The following is a 9531-nucleotide window of genomic DNA, read 5'->3' on the forward strand; positions in this document are numbered from 1 at the left end:
AAAGACCTCCAAAGAAGGAGACTCCACCACACTCCTTGGCAGCAAATTCCACTGTCGAACAGCTCTTACTGTCAGGAAGTTCTTCCTAATGTTTAGGTGGAATCTTCTTTCTTGTAGTTTGGAACCATTGCTCCGTATCCGCTTCTCTGGAGCAGCAGAAAACAACCTTTCTCCCTCCTCTATGTGACATCCTTTTATATATTTGAACATGGCTATCATATCACCCCTTAACCTCCTCTTCTCCAGGCTAAACATGCCCAGCTCCCTTAGCCGTTCCTCATAAGGCATCGTTTCCAGGCCTTTGACCATTTTGGTTGCCCTCCTCTGGACACGTTCCAACCTCCAACCTTCCAACGTTCCAAAACAACTGGTCCAACCTCCCGCAATGCAGGAATCATTCACCCCATGTGGGGCTCAAACTCCCGATCGTGAGATTGTTGTGTAGAATAACTGAAAATAAATTATCAATGATAGGGTGACTAGTTGGTCAGAGGTATAGAGCACAAACACTTAACCCCATTTTTCCAACCATAACCAGGGCAAAGGAGGAATTTTTATATTGCCTTTGAAATGCTTGTTTCCATGGACGAGAAAAATGAAGTTGGTAGCAAGAGATGAACAAACAGCATTCTAACCCTAAACATCCAATTCAGTTTTAATACAAAAGTTTCTTAAAGGCTACAAAATTTCTTGGTTATTAGTTCTGCATTAAGCACTTTGCAGACAGAGTGTATATGTCATGTCTTCATTGTAACATACAATAGTTTGCACGGTATATTTAAACAAGAAATAGGCATTTCTTCCTCCAATTCCCGAAGTTCTTTTGCAAAGCCTTCTTTCCTGCAGAACAGAAACAGAAGTTAATAAATTATTGCGATGACATGAAAACACTTCTCTGATACACGCGTGGGAGGACATACTTACCCTCTTTTAAGAGAAGACAAACCAAACCATTAAAACACACCCTACAAGCCATCCAAGCAAGAGGAGGGCAGGTACAACATAAGTGGAATACGGGATTGGCTCTGAAGAAAGAAAATAAAGGTTTTATTCACATTGTGGTTGGAGACATAACATATGAAGGTCTTTAAGAGGAATATTTTGATTCCAGAGACTGGGAACCCATCAAAGGTTCAGAAAAGGATACCTCTCCCAGCCAGCCAGCCCAGTCAGGCCTGCCACCAGCAGTCAGTCAGTTCAGGAACTGTCCAAAGGTCCCAGAGTCTCACTGTGGCTCAACCCTGCTGTGCCACCAATCTCTGCTCTCTGCCTTAGCAGGCAGAAGTACCACGTTGGGAGCCAAGCATTCATCCCATCCACTGTGATGGTTAAGGCATCCAAACTGCAATGCCCTGCCATACACCGTATTTTTCACTCCATAAGACACACTTTTTTCTTCCTAAAAAGTAAGGGGAAATGTCTGTTCGTCTTATGGAGCAAATTTGTGGTCCCTGGAGCCGAATTGCCCAGGGGCAAAAAGCAGGTCATGTTTTGTTTTTTTGTTTTTTTGAAAGAGGGAAGTGGGTGTTGAAACAAAGTCGCTGATCATTTGCCGATCCGGTAGAGAGATAAGGGACACTAGAGATAAAGGAGGCTGCTGGGGAAGGGGGAGGTAAAGACAGCAAACTTGCAAAAGGGGGAAACAGGAAGACTAAGGCAATAAGGAGAGAAATTAGAAGAAAAGGAGGAGCAAAAAACTGCTCCAGCTAAGGAAAAGACAATAAGGCAAGCAAGAGGGAAGAGAGTGTTGAAAGGAAACAGCTGATCAGTGGGATCGGAGGAGAGATAAGGGACGCTAGCAGAGGCTGCTGGGAGGGGGGAGGTAAAAGCCCATAGATCCTCAGGATTTTTACATTGGGTCACCCAAATTCACAATCAGATCACATAGCATGCCCATGGCTACAGCCTGCACCAAAAAAATCACATATCCACTGTTTCCTGGGCCTGCAATGGTGCAAAAATGTGGTTACAAAGCACGGATCCACATGGATCCTCAGGATTTTTGCATTGGGTCACCCAAAATTCACTATCAGATCACATATCTTTGGCCACAGCATGAACCACAAAAATCATACATCCACTGTTTCATTCAGAATATTTTTTTTCTTGTTTTCCTCCTCTAAAAATTAGGTGCGTCTTATGGCCAGGTCATCTTATGGAGCGAAAAATATGGTAGATCCATGAAAGCTGTTGATTCCATTGACCTATAGTCCATGGACTTTCATTTGGGTTAAGTTAAGGCGCTGCCATTGCAAAAGGGAGCTAACCTTGGCTCACATTCAGAAGTGGCGTCACCACCTGCCCATTGCTAAAATGACTACCTTGGGGTCTGGCAGGGAGGAGTTTTTCAAGGAAACCATGGTAAGAGCAGGAGGGGCAGGGGAAGAATGCTGCACAACTTCATTGGTCGAGCATCAGCAGTCTGGCGCTGGCTCTGATCCAAGTCCCCACAAACCCAAACACTTTATGATCCACTCAGTTTCCTAACATGGAGGAAGCACTTGCTTATATTTCTCCTACTGAAACCAAAAGGATCTACTTACTTATTGTTACAAATACTTATAACCTCTCCTTCGTTGTATGGTCCCAGGGTGGGACATGTAAACACACACATACCAATATAACAAATGAAAACAGCATATAAGCAGCATATATAGATATGTGGAATGGTGATGAATGTTGTTTTTGGTTTACTGCTGATCTTAATCTTCTAAACGGTTGTATTTAACCATTTTCACCTATAATTTTACTTCTGTAAACCGCTTTGATGGGTTGTTGTTGTTGTTGTTTTGCAATTCAGCAGTGTATAAATTTTACAAAGTAAATATATGAACCTCAATTAAAGCCACACTTTTAAAACCACCTCACAACTAACAATTAAAAACAATGAGCTCGGGGACTATATAATCACATTTTGACGCCATTTTTGTACAGGACATGTTGCTAGCTAATAGTGGGCAAACCGGCAGCTTAGTTTGGTTGCTAAAAGAGGTGGGTGATATAAGCCATAGTCATTACTATGTACAGTGAAGAGATTTCACTTTTTGCCCACTGAAAGGACTGCCAATTTATTTATTTATTTATTTATTCGTTGTGAATGTAAGAGCAAATACCCAACAATTATAGTTCTCCCTGTTCCCCACCCATAACAGCCCCAACTACATCTAGCTGTATAAGCAATAATAAAATAAAACTTCAATTCAATAGCTGCCGATTTAAAAAGTCTCATTCCACAGGTCTCCTTGTGTATTTATTAGTGTATTACACATCTATCCCATCCACCCCCGTGAGTTCAAGATGATGTACTTTTTTTCCCTTTCTGCTTTATCCTTGCGATAACCCTGTAGGTTAGGCTGAGAGACAGTGCTTTTCAGCACTGCAGCTGAAATTGATTTCCTCTGGCATGAGGTCACCACAGACTTATTGGTACTGTGTTATTTGCCTGGAATTTTCACATATCCAGTCCGAATGGCACTGCTGCCCTGTCAGGTGTCTCAGGTGGCTGCCCAGCTCCTTTAGAAATCCTCCATCTCTGATTATTATTTTTTAATCAAACTTATACAGTTGAATGTCTGTGTGCCACAAAGCTGTTAAAGGTACAAGGGTCCCGTCAACCCTAAACCATGCAAAGAACTCAAGGTTAATGTTATTAGGTCTTGCCTCAGACTAAGCTTCATCTGGCAGTACCACATTGTTTGAATCTAGAGAAAAATTAGAGTCACAAGTAGCAAGGAAAGCCCCAAAAGAGCTTCAAAATGAACTGGGAAATCCATTCTCCATTATTTGGAGAAGGGAATTCCTGAGGCAATAACAACTCTGGTTAAATACAACGAAAGAAGGGAACAGGCTAATATTGCAGAAAGCAATTGCTCTGAATGTTGCCTGAACATGTTGTTTCATAACTTTCATTCTACGAGGGCTCGATATTTATTTTAAAATCAAAGAAAGCTCTGGGATTGGTACAGCAGTACTCTCTCTTGGCAGTCTTGTGTTCTGCATTAAGCAAACAATTTCATTACAAGAATGCATGACACAGTGTAATGCTGCTATTTTGGACACTGTTACAACACAGTGGGTTACCTGTGCATCACTGGGAAGGATCCTGCTGCTTGAGGGTGCATAGAGCACCCAGAAATGCAATGCACTTCACAGACATTTTTGCAATATGCAAACCTTACATACACGGCGCTCACTCATATATATATATATATATATATATATATATATATATAACATAAAAAGAGTTATTAACTTAATATTCCTTAACAGGGTAGTGGAAAACTGAATAATAATAATAATAATAATAATAATAATAATAATAATAATAATTTATTATTTATACCCCGCCCATCTGGCCGGGCCTCCCCAGCCACTCTGGGCGGCTTCCAACAAAATATTAAAATACAGTAATTCATCAGACATTAAAAGCTTCCCTAAACAGGGCTGCCTTCAGAAGAGGTCTAAGAGAGCAAAGCCGTAAAGCATGCTCTTTAACCGAGATCCAATTTAGCTGAAAGAAGACAATGAAAGGGGAAGAGTCAGAGACATTGAAACACCCACCATATGTCATGAGGCAATGAGCAGCTGGCTGGGAGAGATACTGTTTCAGGGGAATCATTAAAGGCATGAAGTCCTGCCAATGGCACACAAATAAATGGGGCAGACATCAGTGCAGGTTGCCAGAATAAATATCCCCAGAAGCCACTCCCTCTGGGGTAATACATAAAAGGAGTTCATTGGTTTCTTCATTCCAGAGATGACGTTTGTGCATTCTCTCTCTCAGTTAATAAAACTTCAGTACAAAAACATAATAATTAAAACGGTCATAAAAACTACCAAGTTACAGTGCACGCCTATACATGCCCATTTGGAAGTAAGCCCATTGAAACTGGTGGCACTTACTCCCAGGTAACAGGAGGTATGATTGCAACAAAACCTAAAGCTTTCCTTTTAGGAATCGTAGGTGCCAAAATCCTAAGGGTGCAGAAAATAATATTTATGTATGCGACTACAGCTGCACGGATGTTATTGGCTCAGAGATGGAAAGAAGATAAAGTTCCTACCAAAGAGGAATGGCAGATAAATTTAATGGACTGTGCCAAAAGGGCTAAAATGACCGGAAGAGTCAGAAATTAGGAAAACCAAAATCGGGAAACTTTATAACTTATCTTAAAGTTAAAATTGCTAGTACGATTGGAATATCACTTGTAGTTTAATAGTGAATTTTGGATACAATGTAGAGATGAAAGATAAAAGATTTTGATTATTATAAAAGATGCAGGAGGAAATGGTTTACAATAGGACCCACAAAGGGGAAGAGGGAAGTCCAAGAGATTCCTTTGAATCTTGTTTTTCTGTTGCATGATGGAGATGTGACTGTAAAATGTTAATCTGAAAAACCAAATAAACGATTTTTATTTTTTTTAAGGAGGTATGATTGCAACAAGCAGGCCACGTATCCACAGCAGTGACCAGAGCAGGAATGACCACTGGGAGGAGCGCAGAGAGAAGAAATGCCATGGTGTGCATCTGCAGCAGCACAACCGGACGCCTTCATTTGCCCCAGCTGCAATGAAACATGTCTCTCCTGCATCAGTCTCTAGAACCACAGCAAGCTCTGTGGTTCTCCGATGGTTTGACTTTACTCCCAAAGGCACACTCCTCCGTTGTCTCCCGAGACAAATGGATGCCAACCACAAAAATAAGCTTAGGTAGGGAGGGGATGAATGACTGCTTGTTGCAACAAAAATGATCCTGCCTTCTTGATGAACGCTTAGTAGCAGCAAGGACATTATTGGATGGCATGGGGAGGCTGCGTCACTCACTTCCATCCAACGCAGTTGCTGCTGTCAGTAAATATTAAATGCCAAATTTCTGTCTTACTTACTATTGAAACTAAAATTAATAATATGATTAAGAATAAGAATAAGAATAATTTATTATTTAAACTCCGCCCATCTGGCTGGGTTTCCCCAGCCACTCTGGGCGTCTTCCAACTGAATATTAAAAACAACACAGCATCAGACATTGAAAACCTCCCGAAACAGGGGCCACCTTCAGTTGTCTTTTAAAAGTAAAATAGTTGTTTATTGCTTTGACATCTGCTGGGAGGGCATTCCACAGGGCAGGCGCCACTACCGAGAAGGCCCTCTGCCTGGTTCCCTGTAACCTCGCAGTGAGGGAACCACCAGAAGGCCCTCAGTGCTGGACCTCAGTGTCCGGGCTGAATGATGGGGGTGGAGATGCTCCTTCAGGTATACAGGACCAAGGCTGTTTAAGGCTTTAAAGGTCAGCACCAACACTTTGAATTGTGCTCAGAAACGCACTGGGAGCCAATGAAGATCTTTCAGGACTGGTATTATATGGTCTCGGCAGCCACTCCCAGTCCCATACCAGATGAAGCTGGTAAACAGCTGCCCTGGACACAGAATTGGCCTGTGCCTCCATGGACAGCTGTGAGTCCAAAATGACTCCCAGGCTGCACACCTGGTCCTTCAGAGGCACAGTTACACTATTCAGGGTCAGGGAGCCCTCCACACCAGCCCGCCCCCTGTCCCCCAAGATCAGTACTTCTGCCTTGTCAGGATTCAACCTCAATCCGTTAGCTACCATCCATTCTCCAACTGCCTCCAGACACTCACACAGGACCTTCACTGCCTTCACTGGTTCTGATTTAAAAGAGAGGTAGAGCTGGGTATCATCCACATACTGATGAACACCCAGCCCAAACCTCCTGATGATCTCTCCCAGTGGCTGCATGTAGATGTTAAAAAGCATGGGGGAGCAGACGGAACCCTGAGGCACCCCACAAGTGAGAGCCCAGGGGTCTGAACACTCATCCCCCAACACCACTTTCTGGACATGGCCCAGGAGAAAGAAGCGGAACCACTCTGTTCATAGTTTCAAGTTCTATTATTAATCAATAATCAAAAGCAATGTAAAACCGAATTTTGATGCTCAATTCTCCTTAAAGGTACACACTGTACTGTTCTTACATTGGCTACATTTTCAAACTTAATTTTCACAGCATGGTAGCTACATTTAAATCACAGTACCATTTAAGATTACATGCATTGGGTTCATCTGTAGAGCTAGTAACTTTAGCTTTCTGTTGATAAAGGAAAAGTATTCAGCTTCTCACTCCTACTAAAGGAACGCTTGCAGGATTACCAAACAATCAAAGTAATGCAGAAGAAAGAAAAAGCACTTTTTAAATAATCCAATGAAAAACAAGACTAGGTTGCTAATAAATGAAATTGCAGTACCCTAAAAATAAAAGAGACCAACCACAAACTTAAAGAGGAAGGACTAAGCTCTTATCCATGACTTTTGCATACAGGTGATCAACAATTCTAAAACATTTTGGCTTTTCACCATACCTGATTTTTCCATTCCTCTCTTGTGCGTCTAAGCAGAACTGATTTAACGTTCGACTCTGCTGTTACATCTCTGAAGCTTCTGGAGCTTTAAATAGAGCAAAATCTGGAATGCATTGCACCTGCTTCTTTCACTAGTGTAAGCTGTACGTTATCTGCATTCAATGGTTGGAAAAGACAGGAATTTGGGCCCTTACACTTTACAGGTCATTCTGTCCATTATTAGTGTAGAGCAGTGCTTTGAGAATTCTCACGTGGTGTTTTCGCTGGTCAGTCAAGCAAATTCTGATACCTTTTTTATAATGACTCTAATAAAGCTAAGGCAGAGGTAGTCAAAATGGTGCCTTTCAGATGTTCTTGGATGACAACTCAGTCCCAGCCAGCATGGTCAAGCATGATAGGAGTTGTAGTTTGTTTGTTTTTCCCCAATATAATCTTTATTAGTTTTCCAAATTCCACACTTTAAATACATATTATGTTACATTTTACATTTTACATTTGCTCCTATGAGCTGACTTCCCTCCTTCCCTCTTCTGATTTCTTTTTGTCACTTCTAAGTTTTTCACAATGTCTTTTATCCCATTGTATGGGAGTTGTAGTTCAGTGACATCTTGAGGGCACACATTGACTATCCCTGAGCTACAAAACATGTCATGATGCAGTTCATCCCTGCATGGATATAACCACAAACTTGATGCTTTTTCTCACTGGGATTAGGCATTAAATGAAGCTTTGCTTAAAACTTTGCTCCAGAGTGGAGGACTTATATTTGACTCTTTCATCTTGAGTGTCATTTCACTTTTATCACCAGGCCAAAACAGAATAAACTTTAGCTGGACGAAAAGGAGAATGGGGATTATGGAAACAAGGAATCACAAAACTCTGGATGCCGTAAGCTTCTGTTCCTATTTTAGGAGGTAGTTTCTGTTCTGGTGTAATGCTAATGACCACACCAGGTTCCCTTGAGATATTTTGGACTTCAACTCCCATCATGCCCCAGCCAGCATGGCAATGGTCAGGGATGATAGGAGTTGTAATCCAAAATACCTGGATGATATCAGGTTGGGAAAGGCTGACTTGAATTTATAAGATATAACCAAGTCTGATATGAATGTATTTTCCACACGTTAAATTGGATAGGATTTAGATTATGGTGCAGAATTCAACATTATATAATAATATAATATAATATTAATTTATTATTTATACCCCACCCATCTACCTGGGTTTCCCCAGCCACTCTGGGAGGCTTCCAACAGAATATTAAAATACAATAACCTATTAAACATTAAAAGCTTCTCTAAACAGGGCTGCCTTCAGATGTCTTCTAAAAGTCTGGTAGTTGTTTTTCTCTTTGACATCTGGTGGGAGGGTGTTCCACAGGACGGGTGCCACTACCAAGAAGGCCCTCTGCCTGGTTCCCTGTAACTTAGCTTCTCGCAGCGAGGGAACCGCCAGAAGGCCCTCAGCGCTGGACCTCAGTGTCCAGGCAGAACGATGGAGGTGGAGACTCTCCTTCAGGTATACTGGCCCGAGGCCGTTTAGGGCTTTAAAGGTCAGCACCAACACTTTGAATTGTGCTCGGAAACGTACTGGGAGCCAGTGTAGGTCTTTCAAGACCAGTGTTATATGGTCTCAGTGGCCGCCCCCAGTCACCAGTCTAGCTGCCGCATTCTGGATTAGTTGTAGTTTCAGTTTGAGCACTTATGTGGGCCAGCCCTACCCTTAGGCAAAGTGAGATGGCCATTTCAGGCAGCTGAGTTTGGGTACCATGAAAAGCAACCAGATTGTTAGTCATATAGTTTATTGTTACTGTCTTGTATGTTCTACCACCTCCACTTTCAGATGCAGTATAGCTCTGAATACCAATTGCTGGGGATCATAAATGGGGAGAATGCTGCTGTATTGAGGTCCTGCTTTGCATGCTTCCCATGGGCATATTGGTTGGCCACTGTGAGAAGAGGATGCTGGAATAGATGGACCACCAGCCTGACCCAGCAAGGCACTTCTTATGTTTTCCTTGCACATGAAGTGCTTATGGGATTTTCCACCTCAGATGCAAAAATAACTTGACTAGCCTTGGTTCCTATGTACCTAGATATGGGGGGAGGGGGCACTTCAGACAGAAAAAACGAATATAGCAGCAAATGAATAA

The sequence above is a fragment of the Podarcis erhardii genome, assembly GCF_964252035.2.
Source record: "Podarcis erhardii genome assembly, chromosome: 5".
Taxonomy (NCBI): domain Eukaryota; kingdom Metazoa; phylum Chordata; class Lepidosauria; order Squamata; family Lacertidae; genus Podarcis; species Podarcis erhardii.